This window comes from Trachypithecus francoisi, unplaced genomic scaffold, assembly GCF_009764315.1.
Source record: "Trachypithecus francoisi isolate TF-2019V2 unplaced genomic scaffold, Tfra_2.0 Lachesis_group16, whole genome shotgun sequence".
NCBI classification, from domain to species: domain Eukaryota; kingdom Metazoa; phylum Chordata; class Mammalia; order Primates; family Cercopithecidae; genus Trachypithecus; species Trachypithecus francoisi.
The window spans coordinates 78021909-78040792 of NW_022681461.1; the positions used below are offsets into that span (position 1 = coordinate 78021909).

General features: G+C 40.2%; 1 pseudogene; it reads left to right on the top strand.

Annotated features, from left to right (window-relative positions):
• Positions 1 to 10551: 10551 nt before the first annotated feature.
• LOC117099391 lies at positions 10552 to 10974 on the top strand (annotated as a pseudogene).
• The last annotated feature ends 7910 nt before the right edge of the window (positions 10975 to 18884 follow it).

Consider the following 18884-nt stretch of genomic DNA (forward strand, 5'->3'; position numbering starts at 1 on the left):
CATTAGTGGAAGGAGGGAAGAAAGATTCCTCACTGGCCTCTCTCTCCTCAGGTCTTCTTGCTCCTTGTTAATTGAGAACAAACATCCTAGACAGTCAATAATCTCTATGTATTTTTAAAAGCCTAATTTCTAATCTACTGATTAAGACCAATCAACTTTCTCAAACATACTTGGGAATTGCCAGGCCTCTAAGTACTTATGTAAAGAGAAGAGAAAAGGAGATAATATTTAATGAACCTTCGCTTCAAGACAATGGATTTTCTTTATATTTCATTCAAAAAATCAAAAGCCTTTTTTAAAAAATGGTATGTTGAGAAAAACAATGGTAAAGGTTTACATTAACCCAGATTTCCTTGATTTTAGATTGTAAAAATCTAACTTGAAAGAGTTCAAATAGAATATCTTGGCTTATAAAACCATGAGAAAGAAATAGTTTTAGGAATAACTTGAAGGTAGGAAATATATTTTATTTCTCTCTGTATTCCTAGTTCCTTCTTCAGCGTATCATTCTGGACTAGCCTTTCAAGACAGGATATTCTTTTTTTAATTTAATTTATTTTAAGTTCTGGGGTACATGTGTGGGATGTGCACGTTTGTTACATAGGATAATGTTTGCCGTAGTGGTTTGCTGAACGTATCAACAGGATATTCTTAATACTGTGACTGAATCTACATTCTGAACGTTTCTTTTTCCATTTGCTTCTGGGATGTTTCTAATCAATGGCCCTAGACAACTAGTCCACTTTATTTATTTATTTATTTATTTATTTATTTATTTATTGAGACGGAGTCTTGCTCTGTCGCCCAGGTTGGAGTGCAGTGGCTCAATCTCCGCTCACTGCAAGCTCCACCTCCTGGGTTCACGCCATTCTCCTGCCTCAGCCTCCCTAGTAGCTGGGACTACAGGCACTCACCGCCATGTCCAACTTTTTTTTTTTTGTTTTTGTATTTTTTTAGTAGAGACGGGGTTTCACTGTGTTAGCTAGGATGGTCTTGATCTCCTGACCTCATGATCCACCTGCCTCGGCCTCCCAAAGTGCTGGAACTAGTCCACTTTCTTCAAATCAATGGTTAAGTCTCTAAATCTCTTCTTCCAAAATTGCCCCCTCTGCCTAAGCATTTCCTTGCTCAAAAAACTCACTCCCTTCCAGGGTGTTTAATTAATTTCCTATGTTAGAAATATGTTAGAACCCCTTTATTCCTTTCACTCACTTAGTTCTTTTTCTTAAATATATATATTTTTCTATGGTACTATCGTGCATCTGATCATTCAGACTAGAGATTTCAATGCTGTTTATTCGCACGTCTTCAGTTTGATTTGATTCAACCAAAATTTGCTGAACATTTCTTGAGTATATGGAACTCTGATTCAGGGGACACAGGGGAGTACAGTATAGTCACTGCTGTCAAGATTTTTTGCTATAAATTGTGGCAAAAACATAATTGTAAAATCATATGTACTTTGGAATAAAACAGAAATGTATATGAACGGAGGAAGTGGACAGGTGTTCTCCTAGGTACTGGGAATACAGGAATAAACTATTGTCAGTATTCTCAGTGAGCTCCAAGATTAGCAGGAATCACAAAATTATTGTTCATCATAATAAACATATTAATATAACACTTATAATAGCACATAATATCAATAATATAGTAATAATGTATTAATATGTTAAATTATACACTAATATCTCAATGAATATGTTAAATTATACACTAATAATGTACTGATATTATTGTATAATATATTAATATTATTGTATATCAAAATACATTATTTGTCATAAAATTATTTGTGATTGAGACCATAACTATATAACAAATTTTTTATTAGTAAATGTATTACATTTATAATCTTTTAATATAATACTTGTGTTTATATAATCTCATACATATAACACTTGTATTTATATATATTTATATGAAACTCTACATATAATGTAAGAGAGGCAGTGGTCAGTTTTAGCCTGGTGATGTGGGAAGGGGCTTCGAAAGTCAACCAAATCTGTCACTTCTCCTTTCAGACATTCTGTCACTCTTATCCTTGCCACTAGCTCAAATCTTCTCCACCCCTCCTAGCTTGCTTTCTATAGCTGACTCCTGCTATTTACTTAGTTCAAAGAAAAGAAAAAGAAAAAGCTCTAAGACAGGCTGATGGCAGGCCTTGTGATAGCCTCTGAGTGCCAATGCAAATGTCCACATTTTCTCTGAGTTATTACCCTGAGAGTAAAATATATGCAGAGGGACAGACTCTCTCCTGGCCAGAGGGAGCGCAGTTCGGCCCTAAGCCCTTTCTGATGGGAACAGGGAATGCTGAGGCTGCCCCTGCAGGAACCAAAGGGGTGGGTCTCCTGTGTCTGGATCATTTGGCCTGAATTTTACATTCCTCAGGAGTTTAGTATGTCAGGGCTGGGCAGGGTTGAGAGAGGCCATTAGGACAACTTTGTCTTGTTTTCTTTTAATTTCCTCAGAGGAGAAGGGTCTACAGTTTTGTTCAAAACATTTTCTATTCTCTCGATATCATTTACAGCAGGCAGTCCTTCTTTAATGGTGCAGGTGGAACAACTTTTTTGTTGTGCTGGACTCTGCTTTGATTTGCAGGGTTTTTACCATTCTTGATCCCTGCCACTAAATGCAAGTAGTACCCCCATCTGCAACTAAGGCAGCCAGAAATGCTCTACACATTTCCAAACATGCACCTCCAGGGGAACAATTCCATCCAAAATTAAGAACCACTGAATGATGTCATCAAATTTGCTTTTAGTTGAGTCTGAATTATTGATTCATTAATTTAAACCATGCAAGAAGCACAGCACCTAAACCTCTTTGTGCGCTTTTTATTGTCTTGCACTGTGAAGGCTACAGAGAGGAGTAAGACATCTCCTGGGATCTTACTCCAAGTAAAAAGAAAAGATGGATACAAATGCTAATATTTGTTGATTTATTCATAATCATTCATTTGAATATATATACCAAATATCTATTTACTCTGTATCAGGGTCTGTGATTCAGACACTCTCCCCCATATATAAGACAGAAGGGGGTGCAAATACCATGTGAGTTCAGAAGAACAGGGGAGCCTTCTGGTAGGAGATCTAGAAGGTTCCCAGAAGTAACATTTCAGGCAGTACTTGGAAGGATTTGGATAGCTAGATGGGCGGTGTCTGGGAGAAAAAAATCCAGGTGCGGAAAGCCATATGAGGAAGTGAGATGCCAGGTAACCTACTTTTACTGGAGTGACAAGTGAGAACAGTGAGTGTGACAAAGGCATCTAGAAAGCTGGGAATAAAAGACTCACACTCTTGGGGGAGTTTAGTTTCCATTCTAGTAGCCATTGAAGGGATTTCAAAGGGCGTATTCATCCCAGATCCAGAGGCTGTCACATACTTGAAAACACTTCTCAGGCTCTACACCCTATACTCTACACCCAAGCACACGAACATGCATACACACTCATACCGCTCCTTCCCCCTTTCCAGGTAAAATAGACTTTGTCCATTCATTCTCACAAACACCACTTTCCAGTAAACGGGGAGAAACTAGAGATGTGCAGATAGGTTTTATTCAATAGGTTTTATTGGTATAGGTTTTATGCCAATCTGCTGTGACTGGTGGAAGTGGGATTGACTGTGTTTAATCCACTCCAGCTCCCCGTTGGTTCAACACTTCCTAATGCCTACCATTCTCTTATTCCTTGGCTCTCTCCAGGTTACAAGTCCTTTGCTGACCTTCAAGGCCTCTCATTACCTGGCCTGGATCTACTTCCCCAGCCTCTTCTTCTGTACCGGCCATCACCATATACCTCACCCCAGCCATCCTGAGCAGCACCGTTTTATTTCACTCTCCTCTGCCCAATTTTCGTGACTAGTTCCCAGCCTTTCGGTTCTCAATTCACACCCCACCTCTCCCCAGGGCCCTTTCTAAAACCTCTAGCCTCAGTTAAATGCCACCCACCTCCCACTCCCCACCTCCTTATGGATTCCTTTCAAGCCAGATTCCAGCCCACGTGATACTCTTTGAAACTATTCCAGCTCTTTTTCTTTTAACATTTATTGTCTGAATTATTTATCTGGCTGCATAGCACCCACAGTTGTTATAATAAGTTTCTTTTTTATGTATTAACATTTACTCCCATGGCTCTACAACCATGCTGACTGTTTTCCAGTTCCATTCTGCCCCAGGCCCTTTGTGCCTGTTTCCCTGTGCCCCAAATGCAGTCCTCACTTTCACTTCCTGCTCCCCAACCCTTGCCCTAACCATCCCTCACTAAACTATTCCCCACCCTTCTTCTGGGTCTCAGCCCAATAATTATTTTTTTCAGAAAGCCAGGTTTCTCTGATCCATATATGTCAATTTCACAAGTTATCCATTTCATTGCACCAATCTCTGCTCTTTTACATTTATTTGGGTAATTTACTGATGAGGTATAGCTGCTCTAAAAAAGTTGTAAGCTTAAGAAGGCAAGATACAAAAAAAAATAAAAATAAAAATAAATAAATAAAAATAAATAAATAAAAAAAAAGAAGGCAAGATACTATATTTGTTTTTGCTCACCATTGTTACTGCTTTAATATCCAGTAAAGCACCTGGCACATAACTGTCCCAGGGGCCCAGTAGCTATTTGTTGCTAAATATATATGTGAATGAATAGGTTGGCGTCATGTGGTATGGGACCTCATATACCGTGCCATGGGATTTCCATGACCTCTAGCTACAGTGTTGGATGAATAACAAAAAAAAAAAAATGCAGCTAAAATAACATTTTAATTTCAGCTTCTCCTTAGCCTGGAAGGTTTTAGTAAAGAAAACATGACCATTTTCTTAAGACTAGATATTGAAAGTGGTGGTTTTAACAGTTTTATTTATCTTCAACATTGAGATTTTTTGTGTGCATGAGATCTTACACTAAGGCTTGGCTCCCAAAGGATGCTGTCACTGACTCATCGAGAAGAGATTTTAAAATGTGGTTTCTAATCAAATCATCTGTAGAGCTATCAGGTGCTTCCTATGAATTCTGTGGTAATTAAGATACTGCCATGAGATATCAGTCATTAGGAGCTTTTCTCATAATCGCATCAGTTGTCCTGAAAATAAAGTCTCTTAAGCCACTACTCAGGCACACTGATTTATGAAAGCTAATGACCTGGGGCCACAATTAGGATTTCATAGTGATGGAATGCTTTCTGGTAACTCCTTTGCTCTGGAGACCAGAGAATGAGTTTACAATTCTTAAGATCAGGACATGGTTGTGCATATTTCTGAACTTGGAAACAAAACAGAGTATTAGTCAATTGAACTCCATATCCAGAGTCCTCCTCCATACCAGTCTCTTAAAGGCCCCGAGCCACAAGAACAAGTGAAAAATTTAGGAAGTCAGCATTCAGTTCTCCATTCAAGCTACTAAGCAAGCTCTTACCCCCTTGCTGTCTTATCCAGCACAGGGCAGAAGAGGCTAGATTTCAACTGTGGCCTTCAACCAAGAACGGAGGATTCCAGTCAGAAGGAGAGGTGCATCTGCCAGTGACCACCTTCCTCTCTGCAAAGCAGCAGGAACAGTGCCCAGGGAAATGCCAAAATCAGAACAAGCAAACAGACCAACCAAGCACAGTTCCTCCTTCTCGTGCCACAAAGACCAGGATAAGATCTTCTGTATCTCTCTGGCTTCCTTCTCTCCTGTCTCTCTGCTCTGCCTATGGTATATATATAATTTTGCTTCTCAGCAATATCCTCATAAGCATCTTTTCTTCCAGAGTGAAGCCCACAAACTTCATTCTCCTGTATTTATCAGGATTAAACAACCTGTGCATTCTCCTCTGTACCCTTCTGAGTCCCCTACTCCCCACGACATACACACACCATGCAAATAATCCTCCTTGTCATATCTGACTTCTTGGAGACCCTCTTCAGCCATAAAATAATGAATGGCTGTTAATGGGATGATAGACATCCACTGTGCTGTGACAGATGGAAGGATTGGCCCTTCCAGGCTGATGCTATTGCGTACTCCCTCCAAGCCAACCTCAGGGTAGTCAGAGTGATATTTTTTGAAATAGAGATTCTATCTTTTCACCACCCCCTCCCCATTTAACAATCGTGGATGTCTCCACAAAGCCTAAATAACAAAACCAACTCCTTATGAGCATTCGTTGACCTTCATGCCCTCTGTCCAGTGTTACCTTCCATCATTCTCCCTGGAGCTCCCATTCCATACTTTCACACATCAACTCTCCTCATGTGGCTGTCACAGCAACATTCTCCATGTCTCTCTGCCTTGCCAAGGCTGTTTTGTCCAGCTTACATAAGTTTACACTTGGACAGCTCCACCTGGAAAACAATGCCTTCCAGAAACATGTTTTAAACCCCTTCCCTTCCCTTCTTCCCAACCCACTCCTAGAAATGGGAATTGCTTTCCCTATGCTCTTTTAGCTTCTGATTACACTTATCTTTCATTTCTGAACTTCCAGATTAGGAGACCCTGGAGTATCAGATATAAATGAAAAGTCTGAGAGCCAAAATCAAATTATCGTAGGGGGAAAGGGAGATGAACCATATATGGTCACACTAGCCACCAAGTGTGGATGAAATGGGTGTGTGAGGAACAGTACCAACAGTCAAGGTCATATGTAAGAGTACGGACAGAGGTTCAATCCAAGGGGCCATAGACAGGCAGAAACCAGACACATTAGAGCTAGATAAGAAGGGGGAACTGTACAAAATCATATCAGAATGTAGAGAAGGGAAGAAAACAATTGTGTTTGGAGGAGTTGGTTAAGTCAGCTTTCACCAAACCAAAAAGATGACATTTCAACGGAATTTTGATAAATTTGTATTTGTCAGTCTCAAAAGGAAGAAAGGGTATCTCAAGCCCCTGTCATCAATGTTCCCAGCAGCCAGGGAGATAAATGGATGATCACAGCAGACAGTGAGGAAGTAGCAGCTCTATTTATTTTCTGTAGAAATGTTATCACTACAGTTTGCAATTTTGAAAACCATTTGTAATTTGTCAGCAGATTATATGGAAATAATGATAAAAATTATCTAGGATTTTCCTTCAAGCTGATTCCAGCTTATGGCATACTTAAGCTCATGGAGTCAGGAAAATTTATAAATTCTGATTCCAAAATCATGAGGACCCTACTGGGTCATTGTGTTATAATGATAAATCTATTTATACAGAGATTTGCATTTTGTTGTAAGACTAAACAGCTGGCACTTACTGTGTGTTTGTAAGTGTTCTCCAATGCATTATCCTATTTAATCCTTACAGCAATTTTGTAGCTAAGTCCTGATGTTACCCACATTTTACAGATAATGAAACCGAAGCATAGAGAAGATACATAACTCAGTCAAGACCATAACACAAGTATTTGAAACTAGGCAAGTTGACACCAAAAACTCAAATTGTTGTTTTTCGGTTGAATGCCCTCCAGCACTTCTAAATGAGGAAAGGGCAGATTTTGTGAAGGGAGTTCTTTGGGGGGAACTGTTCCATTGAGTTCTTTTCAACTCCAGACGAGTGAGGGAGACTTCAGTAGGACCACTGCGGAGCTTTGAGTTGTGTTCCCTGCAGTTGTTTGATGTAGAAATTGGTATCCCACATTTTCCCACATGCCTGGGAATTCTAGAGAGTGAGAAATAAAGGGGCAGAGCCAGGAGAGAATGTTTGCTATTATTAGTCTGCTTTCTCAGGTTGTTGGAACAAGGGATTTGTGGGTATTTTTTGTGGCAGGAGAAAAGCCTGTGTGTGTGTGTGGTGGGGGGAAGTGTATCTTTCAACATCTTCAGTAGTGTCATCTTGAGGTAGGGAAGGAAGTGGTGGTGGTAGTTAGGGAGGTGGATATCTCTGCAATCCTAAGACTGAGGAAAGAATTGAAAGAGACCAGCTAGAATAGTGGTACATCCACTCCTTTCCAGGAACTGAAGGATAGAAGGGCCTAGGAGGGACCCTTCAAAGAACCCACAAAAATGCCCAGTAAAAAAGAGTGAGCCGTAGGCATTTTCCTGTTCCAGAGAGCTCAGAATCAGCTGAGAATATAATTCCTTCCAAAAATACTTACCTGTCTTTATCCCTACTCTATCTTCCTCCTCAACCTGAGAACTTGGGGGAAATCAAAACAGAAACCAGCAAGGGGATGAAATGAAGGCCAGAATGCCCCAGGTGAAGGACAGATGGAGAAATGAAGAATCCAGCCATGCCCTTCATGCCATTGCTGGCTTCAAAGCCAAACAGCTCAAAATAAGAGTGGGGGAAGGCTGGGCACTAACCCAAATTTGGCATTGTGATTCATTTCTGGGAGTAGACACATTTGAATATCAGCATTGAGATTATGATTTCAAAGGGCCTATTACACTCTGACCTATGAGGAAGTGAACAATGAGAGCGGACTGGGGCAGAAGATCATCCCATTGAATAGTTGTTTTTGTTTGTTTGTTTGTTTGTTTTGAGACAGAGTCTTGCTTTGTCACCCAGGCTGGAGTGCAGTGGTGTGATCTTGGCTCACTGCAAGCTCTGCCTCCCGGGTTTATGCTATTCTCCTGCCTCAGCCTCCCAAGTAGCTGGGACTACAGGCACCTGCCACAATGCCTGGCTAATTTTTTGTATTTTTAGTAGAGATGGAGTTTCATCATGTTAGCCAGGATGGTCTCGATCTCCTGACCTCGTGATCCGCCCGCCTCGGCCTCCCAAAGTGCTGTGGTAACAGGTGTGAGCCACTGTACCTGGCCCCATTGAATAGTTTTTAAAGGTATAGTAGGAATCACAAATGAAAGTGCATTACCTATGAAGCAGCCTCAGAAGTTTTACTACCCAAAACTCCACTTTGAAAACACTCCTGGTAGAAATGAACAGATAAAAACAAAACTAAATACAGGAGGGAACTTGAAGAGGTATAGAAAGGAGTGATCAAGTTACTTAATAAAGTTGTTGTCTTTTTTTTTAAGACAAGCACTAAAGAAAACAAAAGAAAAATAGAATTATAATTTTAGACAAGTCACAGCAGAGTTGGGGCTGAGGGTAGGATTAAAGATAAAAGCAACATGAGAACATGCTGCACAACCTGTATTTTTATGAAAGACATAAATAGTAATACATTTAAAATACTATTAGCACATGTAAACATTGATATTAACAATGTAAGCTGGAAAAGGGAAAGAGAAAAAAGAAACAACAGATGTTTCACATTGAATAAATCAAACTTTGTATTTAAGAGTTTAAGTGTATTTTATTATCAAAAGCTTTCATAATAGAAAGCACACGAGAATGTAGTATTACAGTAATTAAAATAGATGTAAATGGTTAAGCTCACCAATTAAAAGACAGAGTCTCAGCTGAGATTTTTTAAAACACAAATTGTGTGGTCAACAGACACACAAATCAAAAGGATACAAGAAAATTTCAAAATCTAAGGATGGGAAAGAAATATCAGGCCAATATGAAGCAAGTGAAATCTGGAATAACAGTCTTTAAAACTGTAGGGAAACAGTATCTTAAAGAAAAATATTCTAAACCAACAGAGCAAGATAAAAGGTCCATCATGAGCACATATGTCTCTAAAATGTAGCCTCCAAATACGTATATATAATTTATAAAACTGTGAGAAGAAGTAGATATAGCAGCAATTATAATTAGAGATTTTTAAACACCTCTCTTTAAAAACATAACAGATCAAATACCCAAAAATCAATAGGTGATTACCTGATCTGAATAATATAAGTTCACTAGCCAATTAAGAATATATCTTATACTTAAATAAGATTTTGGGGGGGAATGAACGTAAGTTTTAACATCAGATAATCTATAAAAATAATTTATCTGAATCAATATATAAAAGAAAACTGCATATGATTACCTGATGCATGAAGAAAATCATGTGATAAGTTCAATGTCTACTTCTGATCACAAGAGAAAACAAAAACAAACACGAATTTCAGCAACCAAGGATAAAGATTTCATATCAACAATCTATTACAAATATCACAGTGGAGAAACTTTAGATACATTCTCTTGAAGATCACATAGAGATGAAGGATATCTCCCATCACTGCTACTTTTAAGACAGAGTAGGGTTTCAGAATTGAGGCAGGGCATTTCAAAAGATGATCAGCTGATGTTCAAGAGGGAAAAGGCTCATTCGTGGAAGAGCCAATGAGATGCAAGAAAGGGATCCTTGAGCATCAGTTTACTGATGATCGAGAGTCCTCATGTCCTTTACTGGTTCTGCATTAACTGATAACAGAAAGTGCCTCATGAAGGAGCCAAGTCAAAAAGGAATGAGGGTGAAGGTGTGTGGACACTCACTCTTGGCTAGGGGCTTCACCTTCATTACCTCATGCAGTCCTCTCAATAACTCTGCCAGGGAATGGCTATGATTTAATCCATCCCACAGACCAAAAAAAAAAAAAAAAAAAATTGAGATCAGGAAGATTAAGTAATGTATCTCCGGTCTGCACAGGCCTCCGGGGCACCCATCCTGCCTGAGGAGAGGGAGGTCATCACGTGAAGCTGCAGCAGCCACTGCCCATTCTATAAGGTCTAAGGGCTGGGCTGCAGCCATGTGCTACTGCTGGCAGGAACAGAAGGACTGAATCATATTTGTGACCAAAGAAGACCACAAAACTCCAAGCAATGCAGAGCTGGTGGCTGATGACCCCAGTGATCCCTCCCTAGGAGAAGCATGGATCGATGCTGCCAAATGGGGACCTTAACTAGCACTGCCTCTTCCTTGGGGGAATGGCCAACGGCTCCTAGAGGGAACAGCTCAAGGCAGCCTTTTCCTGCTTTCACCATAACATGAGTAGGTCAAGGGGTCAGACTGTGTAGACCAGTTCTGAGCCATTCAGGAAGGCAGGCAGGAATACCCAGATCTCTATCCCCAAGAAGGGGTGGAAGAGGTAGAGGAGAAGCCAGCAGAACATGTAGCAGAAACAGTTCCCAATGAGGCCACTGCAACCAAAGAAGAGGAAGGGCCAAGTTAATGAAGGCCACACGGCTCTGAGCTCCAGTCCTTTCACTTCAGAGTAATACAAATCTTTTGCAAAAGACCTTTTAGTCACCCTCCAAGACAGCCTCTTTCCCTCTGTTGTCCTGTGCACTGTAATATACAAAATCGCTTATTTTGATGATCAGAGGTTTTGGCCTCTTGACATATACACTGAAAAAAATGGGAGTGGTAAGTGTGCGGTCCTACCTAAACCTGTCAGAAAATGTAGCCACCACTTTTGAATTCTTTCTCAGATTGCCCTGAATTTGTGCCACTTTTAAATAATGTGCTGATTTTCAACAACTAAAATTCATTATCCAGGAATATTTCTTGTGTGTGAGCAGATTTATTCTCCTTCATTATATCCCATTTAGTAGACTGTATACCCCTTTGCAAAGTAATGCAAGTAATAGAAACAAAAATATCTTCCTTTAAAAATGCTAGACTGGGGCCCTCTGTACTAGAAGAGGCCAGATGTTCAAATACATCTTTCCCCAAACCCATATTGACCTTGTGTATATGAGTGGGTATTGTACTTCATTCCTGATACATTCTGCTTTCCATGTTGTCATTGAGTTCCTGGTTTTCTGTTTGGATGGTAAAAATTTGGACCCTCTCAATCATAGCCCCTTTCTCAGTGAAGGGAAAGGCTGGTTTTTGCTGTTCCTTGTTATTCTGAAAGACTTGGTTTGGGGCCCATGTTCGCACTGGCTCTCAGTCTGGTCAGATGCAGTGTTCTTGATAGGTGGGGACCTAATTATTACCGGAGTAGCAACCAAGAGAAAAAAAGTTGTGAATTAAGTATTCAGTTAAAAGGAAACATGATTTCTACCTGGAAAAAAAAAGTAATTTATCTAAGATCAAGGGACAGGACTGGGGGGAGGGGTTGAGATTAGGACTCAAATTGGCCTGACCCTTGCTTGGTCCATAACAATAAACTGCCTTGTGGAAATAAAGCATTGTCACAGTGAGAAAGGCAATGAGGAATGGAAAATGGTTAAGTAGAAACAAAAAGAGAAAAAAGACTAATACAGATGGTGGGCTACCTCCTTGCTCCCCTAACATACCTGACAGAAATCAAGGTTTCAACCACTGGAGCACACACTCAGGCTCATTATCTTTTCATTATTACTATTATTATTATTATTTCAGGGATCCCTTTCTTGAAGGAAGTCTGCTCCACAGCAGATAGGCTATCACACAGTTATAGGTATGTTCCTTACAAATCTAGGAACCCACAAGGTCCAATCCCAGATCAATTTCACTTCCAAGGAAATGCCTCTCTGACAATTCAAAGCAACATATGGCCAGGCGCCATAATCCTGTAATCCCAGAACTTTGGGAGGCTGAGGGGGGCAGATCATTTGAGGTCTGGAGTTTGAGACCAACCTGCCCAATATGATGAAACCCCATCTCTACTAAAAATACAAAAATTAGCAGTGTGTGTTGGTCTTCACCTGTAATCTCAGCTACTTGGGTGGCTGAGGCAGGAGAATCACTTGAACCTGGGAGGGGGAGGTTGCAGTGAGCTGAGACTGCGCCACTGCACTCCAGCCTGGGTGACAGAATGAGGCTCTATCTCAGAGAGAGAGAGAAAAAAAAGAAAAGCAACTACAATGTTACTAAAAACCTCTATTTGCATTTCTTAGAGGACATCAATGGGGCACCATTTCTGATCTTCTATAGCTCTGTAGGACTTTCCATTATTCCTCACAGATTCATTATATCCCAGAGCAGCTTCCCATCCTGTTTTTTGTTTGTTTGTTTGTTTGTTTGTTTTTTCCTATCATTTTTCCACACAACTCAGCCTGTGTGTTTCTTTCTCTTTGTCCCCAAGGAATGTTTTCTTATTCCTTGATTGTATAAATTGTATAGATTGACTTTGTCTCTCTGGTAGGAAAACAGGAGTCCTGAGAAGATGGACATGGGGAAGCAGAGGGCAACTCTAGAATTCCCTTGAGTGGCAAGGGCAGGTGAGAAAGCTGTGAGAGCAGTTATATAACCTTCCTTTCTGCTTCATCAAGGAGACAACATCCTAGAGTAGAAGAAGGAGATTTGCACAGTTCTGACCTGGCTGTGAGTCCCAAGCGTGTGACTATGGATAGGTGATTCTACCATTTAAATCTTGCCTTCAAGGACAGTATTAATAATCATCACATCACAGACCTGTGAGGATCAAATGAAGCATGGAGTATTTTCAAAGTGAAGTTTTGTGTGGTAAAACTACCGAGGCTTTGAATGCCTGAAATTATCTTTACTGTCCCTTCACATTTAAGTGAAAATTTTGGAGGTTACAAAGTTCTAGCATTAAAGTTATAGTCATCTAATACTTTAAAAATATTGTTCCATCATCTTCTTATACCAATGGTTAACCTGAGTCTTGTCCTTTTGCAAAGTGATATGTTCTTTTCCTCTGGAAGCTCGTAGAATTTTCTCTATGATGTTTTCAAATTCGATTAAATCATATTTGTTTGGGGTTTCAAATCCTATTTGACACTTTGATTCCAAAGTCTCTCTTCCCTATTTCCTTTGTTTCTTCTTTTAGAAAATCTATCATTAATATTTTTTCTGAGTATTTTCCTCCCTTCGTTGTTGTCTCTACTTCTCTATTTTTTGAACTTCTGTTATTCAAATACTGGCGGTTCCATTTCTATCTTCCATATCCCTTAATGTTTCTCCATTCTCCCTCATGATGACTTTTAGGAGGAATCTGATCCCCACGCCCATGAATCAGTCTTCTGATGTATTTATTCTGATGTTTTTCTTTAATAGATGTGTTCAGTATCTTATTTTCTTTATTTTAACTATCACACTTTTAATTTCTAAAATGATTACTTGGAATACTAATCCTTGGTGTGTGGTATACAGAGACTCAGGAATGTCTTTTCAACCTACAGGCCGATTCCTTATGGGTAGATGGTTAGAAAGTTAATTAGTAGCTTAGAAATCATTACTCTGTGGTTACTGTTGTTAGACTTTGCCCAAGTCATTCACATATCTGAGTCACAGTCTCCTCATCTGTTGGATGGGGATAAGAAAAGCCTCTCCCATTCCACCCCAGGTGGCTCTGTGGGTAAAGACTGTGGTGAGCCTGAGTGAGAGGTCATTTGGAAAGTGGCCAGAACTATGCAAATAGTACTGTCAGTAACTTGGCCCAATCAGACTCCCAGAGCCTTATGCCTTTGTTCCTTTGGTTCTTCTCTTGACAAGTTGAATGGTGGCCCTTCCCCAGAGGTAGCACCAAAGCTATCATGACCTATGAATGTAGCAGGTCAAAGTCCCTGAAATAAGTGTCATACTCCATGGGTCTGTACCCTGTTCTTCTGTGTTCTTAGAGTTCCAAGACCAGGAGGGTGCAGGCTCTGTCTGGATTCTTTGCTGGCTGGAAGCCTACAATGCTTACACATATAGCTCTTATTCACCACCTCGAGTCTCAGCTGGCCCTCAACAGAAAGCATTTGCTTTTATTAATTACTGGAAATCTGCAGGCTGAAAGATCTTATCTATTCACCTTCTCCTCCCTGGGCATATGTACAAAGGATGAGGAAGCTCAGGCAAAATGCACCAGCTATGGCCTGTGGGACTATAAAAAACAAATAACCCCCTAAGGCAATATCAACATTTCAGGGCTCTATGCACATACCTGGATGTGATCTGAGAGATCCTGGGCTGTTTAATAATTGACAACCACAAAACAGAGAACCCCAAGGAAACTCTTGTCAGCTTATGTAGAAATTCCTGGAAAGGGCAATATTGATGACATTCCCCCCTCTTCTTTTTTTATTTTTTATAAAATGAGTTTGACTTAGCACTAATGCAGCATGAGACAATTAAAGGAGAATGGACTTTGGAGTCATGAGTCCTGGGTTAAATCCTCCCTTCATCACTGGGTAGCTGTGTGTCCTTAGACAAATCACATAACCTTCCTAAAGCTCATTGTCCTTACTTGGAAAGTGTGACCATAATAATTGATATACTTTTGAGTTGCTGAACTAAATGAAATATATGATGGCATAAAATTAAAACTAATGATCAATGTAAATAAAATATTGGAAACTATAAGAAGCTCTGCAGTTTTGGCTGTCATTAGTATTGCTGCCTAAATCCTCAGCAGGATGTGAAATTTAATAACTAGATTTGTTTGACAGTAATTGTGCTGGGATGACTACTATACTTCTGAATTTTTAAGTGTGTTCTTCGGGTTCCAAAACTCATGTATCTTCCCATGAGTCCATAAAACAATTTTTTTTTTTTTTTGAGAGACAGCTATGTTCTATGCACATAAAAACCCACATTACAACTCCATGTGGGAGATGTTGTGCTTAAACTCCAAGATGGTCCCAGTGATCTCGCCTACTGGGATTCGCTTCCTTGTGTGGTTCCCCCTTCCACCCTGTGCAAGGATTGGTCTCTGCAACCAATAGAATGTGGAAGAAGTGATGGTATGACACTTCCAAGATTAGGTTACAAAAGACCCAGTGGCTTCTGTCTTGGGGGCTACCTCTCCCTTCCTCTTAGAACTTTTTCTCTGAGGAAAGCTAGCTGCCATACTGTGAGAGGCTCTCATGGAGAGGAGCTGAGAGTCCTGCCAACAAGTATATGAGTGAGGTTGGACATGAATCTTTAGCCTCAGTCAAGCCTTTGGATGATGACAGTTCTAGTCAACAACTCGACTGCAACCTCATGAGATACCTTGAGCTGAAACAACCCAGTTAAGCTACTCCTGGATTACTAACCCTCAGAAACTATGTGAGATAGTAAATGTTTATTATCTTTAACTACTAAGTTTTGAGGTAATTTGTTATGCAACAGTATAACTAGTATGGGAAGTACAATCATTCCTCTTTTATAGATGAGAAAACTACAAATCAGAGAGGCTAAGTATTTTTTCCAAGGTTATAGAGTTGAAAATACAAGATTTGTACCAGGTCTTCCAGACTTCAAAATCAGTATGACCTTACCACTAAATATGCTGCCTTCCTGAAATGGAAATACACTATTTTCCTGAAGAGAAAAAAAAATAAGATAAAAATTCAACTTTTTGAAGATGATGTGCTGTTTTTATATATAGTTTTTATAATTATTCTCAGTAATGACTCAAAGAAAAGTTATTGTGAGTAATGAATATAAACTAAATATAAAACAGATTTGAGGGGGAAGGAGAATAGATTATTTTCAACACAAATATTTTGCTATCTACTGAATGTCAGGGTGTGGGAATAAAATTAAATATAATAACCATGGTTCCTGTTCCCACGGAGCCTACAGTCTCCTGTGGAAAATAATTGAAGAGAAGGTTACAATTGACAAGACAGTATAGGACTTTGGAATCTGGCAGAACTTGGTTAAAATCTATCATTTAATATCTGTGTGCTCTTGGGCAAATGACCAATTGCTTACTCTGCCAAAGGCTGTGCTAAACTCTTCAAGTTTGTCTTCTCTTCCAGTCTTAGCAAGTTCTGAGCACTTCATGTGCATTATTCCACTTTATCTTCACAATAATGCTATGAGTAAGTATTATTACTCTAATTTTATGAATTAGCACTTATCTCATTGGGTTGCTAAGAGACTTAAATTATATAATGCATATAAAGAGCTTGACCCAGTGTCCAGCTCATGGTAAGTGCTAAGTGGTTGTGACCCAGTGTGGAGAACTCTAAAATCAGACCCTGAGAAAGGATATGTGTACTAGCAGTTTATTTGGGAAAAGATGCAAGAAGCTGTGAGGGAGTGGAGATGGGAAACAGAGGGGAAAAAAAGACCACTAATGAAGGATATGTTTATGGACAGTAACTCCTCTGGGTAACTGGGGCTTAATCCCATTGAAATTCTGAGACATATCGTAGAGCACACCTCGGAAAGGACCCACTAAGGTGAAGAAGATGGGCTATTTATTCACCAACTCTTAACCCTCATTAATTGAGGTTAACTTTGCAGTGCTTCTAGCCTGCCCTAAGTGTGAGTCAAGCACGGTCTGTGATCAAAGAGCATCTTCAAGGACAGGTGCAGAGGCTCTTGAGTAGGGGAAATGTCTTCAGATGACACAGGGGTAGTCCCAGAGAGCATCTGTTAGAGAAGTTATTAATATTACTGTTACTGTAATATCATGGGGATGGATAATATTGTGATAAGGATACATTGTCATGGAGCACAGAAGAGGGTTGCTTCCCAGACTTGGACAAGGAAAGTCAGGACAGCCTTCTCAGAGATGGGGGTCAAAGGGAGAAGAATAACTGGGGGAGAAAAGAGAACAGAGGAGTGTTCTGGGCAGAGAGTAGTTTGTGCAAAAAGTCTTGTCAAGGAATGAGAAAAAGGAAGCCTTATTCTGGAAAATGAAAGACATTTGAAAGCCTGAATTTTGAGTTGAAAAGAATGAGTCATGAGAAGTAGTTTGGACAGGTCAGCAGCAGTCAGATCACGCAGCCCTCACAGGCCACCTTGGGGAGTTAGGATTTCTCCTAGGAGCACTGGAAAATCGTCAGAGGATTTTCAACAGATTCATACTTTGACATTTCACTCAGGTCCACATAGCGAAAGTGAATTTCAGAAAAGGAAGAACTTTGAAAGCAAAGAAACCTATTAGAGAAGCAGCTGCAGTGGTTTAGTCAAGAGTTAACATGACTGGGCGGAAATGGAGATGATGAAGACTTGCTAATGGGCACTTGCATTTCACACAATTTGTGGGTCAGGAATTCAGCTTATCTGAAGTTTCTGACTCAAGGTTTCTCCTGAAGTGGTCATTAGAAAGTCAATGAAAGTTGCATCCAAAGATGTGACATGCTGAAGGATGTGCTTCCAACATGGCTCCCTCACACAGCGGTTGGCAGGAGGTCCCTGTTTGTGGCTGTGTGGGCCTCTCCACAGTGCTGCTGGATGCCCTCATGACATAAACTCTTGCTTCCCCCATTGCGAGTGATACCAGCGGCAGAGAACAAGACAGAAGTCACTGTGTCTTTTATGACCTGCCCTCAAAATCACACTCCGTCATTTCTGAAATATCCTACTGGCTACTGAGGCCAGCCTCATCCAGTGGAGGCAGAATCTGTACAAGGAAGTGAATACTAGAAGGCTAGGAACATGATGGCTATCTTGAAGGCTGGCTCTGACAGTGTGACTCCAGCCCCCAATGGTTCACATGCCTCCCACATCCAAAACACATCTGCCCCTCCCCAAGGCTCCCCAGAATCTCATTCTATCCAAGCAATCAGCTTGAAGTCCGGAATCTCATCATCTAAATCAGGTTTAGGTGTCAACACATTGTCTTGGGCATATTTCTTTAAGTATAGCTCCTTGAGTACAGATTCTCCCAATTTGAACTCCTGGGAATGAAAGAGACAAATTATCTGCCCCCAACACAGTGGTGGGACAGATATAGGGTAATGACTATAGATACTCATGAACGTTGTCACCAGAGCCATCCTGAAATCTAGCTGGGAACATGTTGGAATGCTCTTGATTAGTGGTCAGTCTTGCTCATAGAGTGGAATGACTGTCCGTGGTTCTGATTTGTCCTACTGCCACCTTGCATTGGGTATGTAGCCTAAACAAATAACAAATATGTGTCACTGAGATCTTAAGGGTTGTTTGTTAGTGCAGTGTAACCCATCTTGACTAGTAGAATTATTGCAGAGGTGAAAGGCATTTAAAGGGAAGAAAGAAAAAGAGAAGTCTGCAGAGGCAGAGGAAGTGAAGTTGGATATGTGGCCGAGGAAAGAGGAGAAAAACCCACAAACTCCAGGATGAAGGAAGGGAGACTTTAAAGAAGGGGCGAGTATCAAATTCTTTTCAAAGGTCAAATTAAAAATGCCTTGGGAATGATTAGACTTTTAGACTTAGGAAAAAGATGGTTTGAGGAAACAATGGCAAGGAGTAATTTCAGTAAAATGGAAACACCAAAAATCAGAT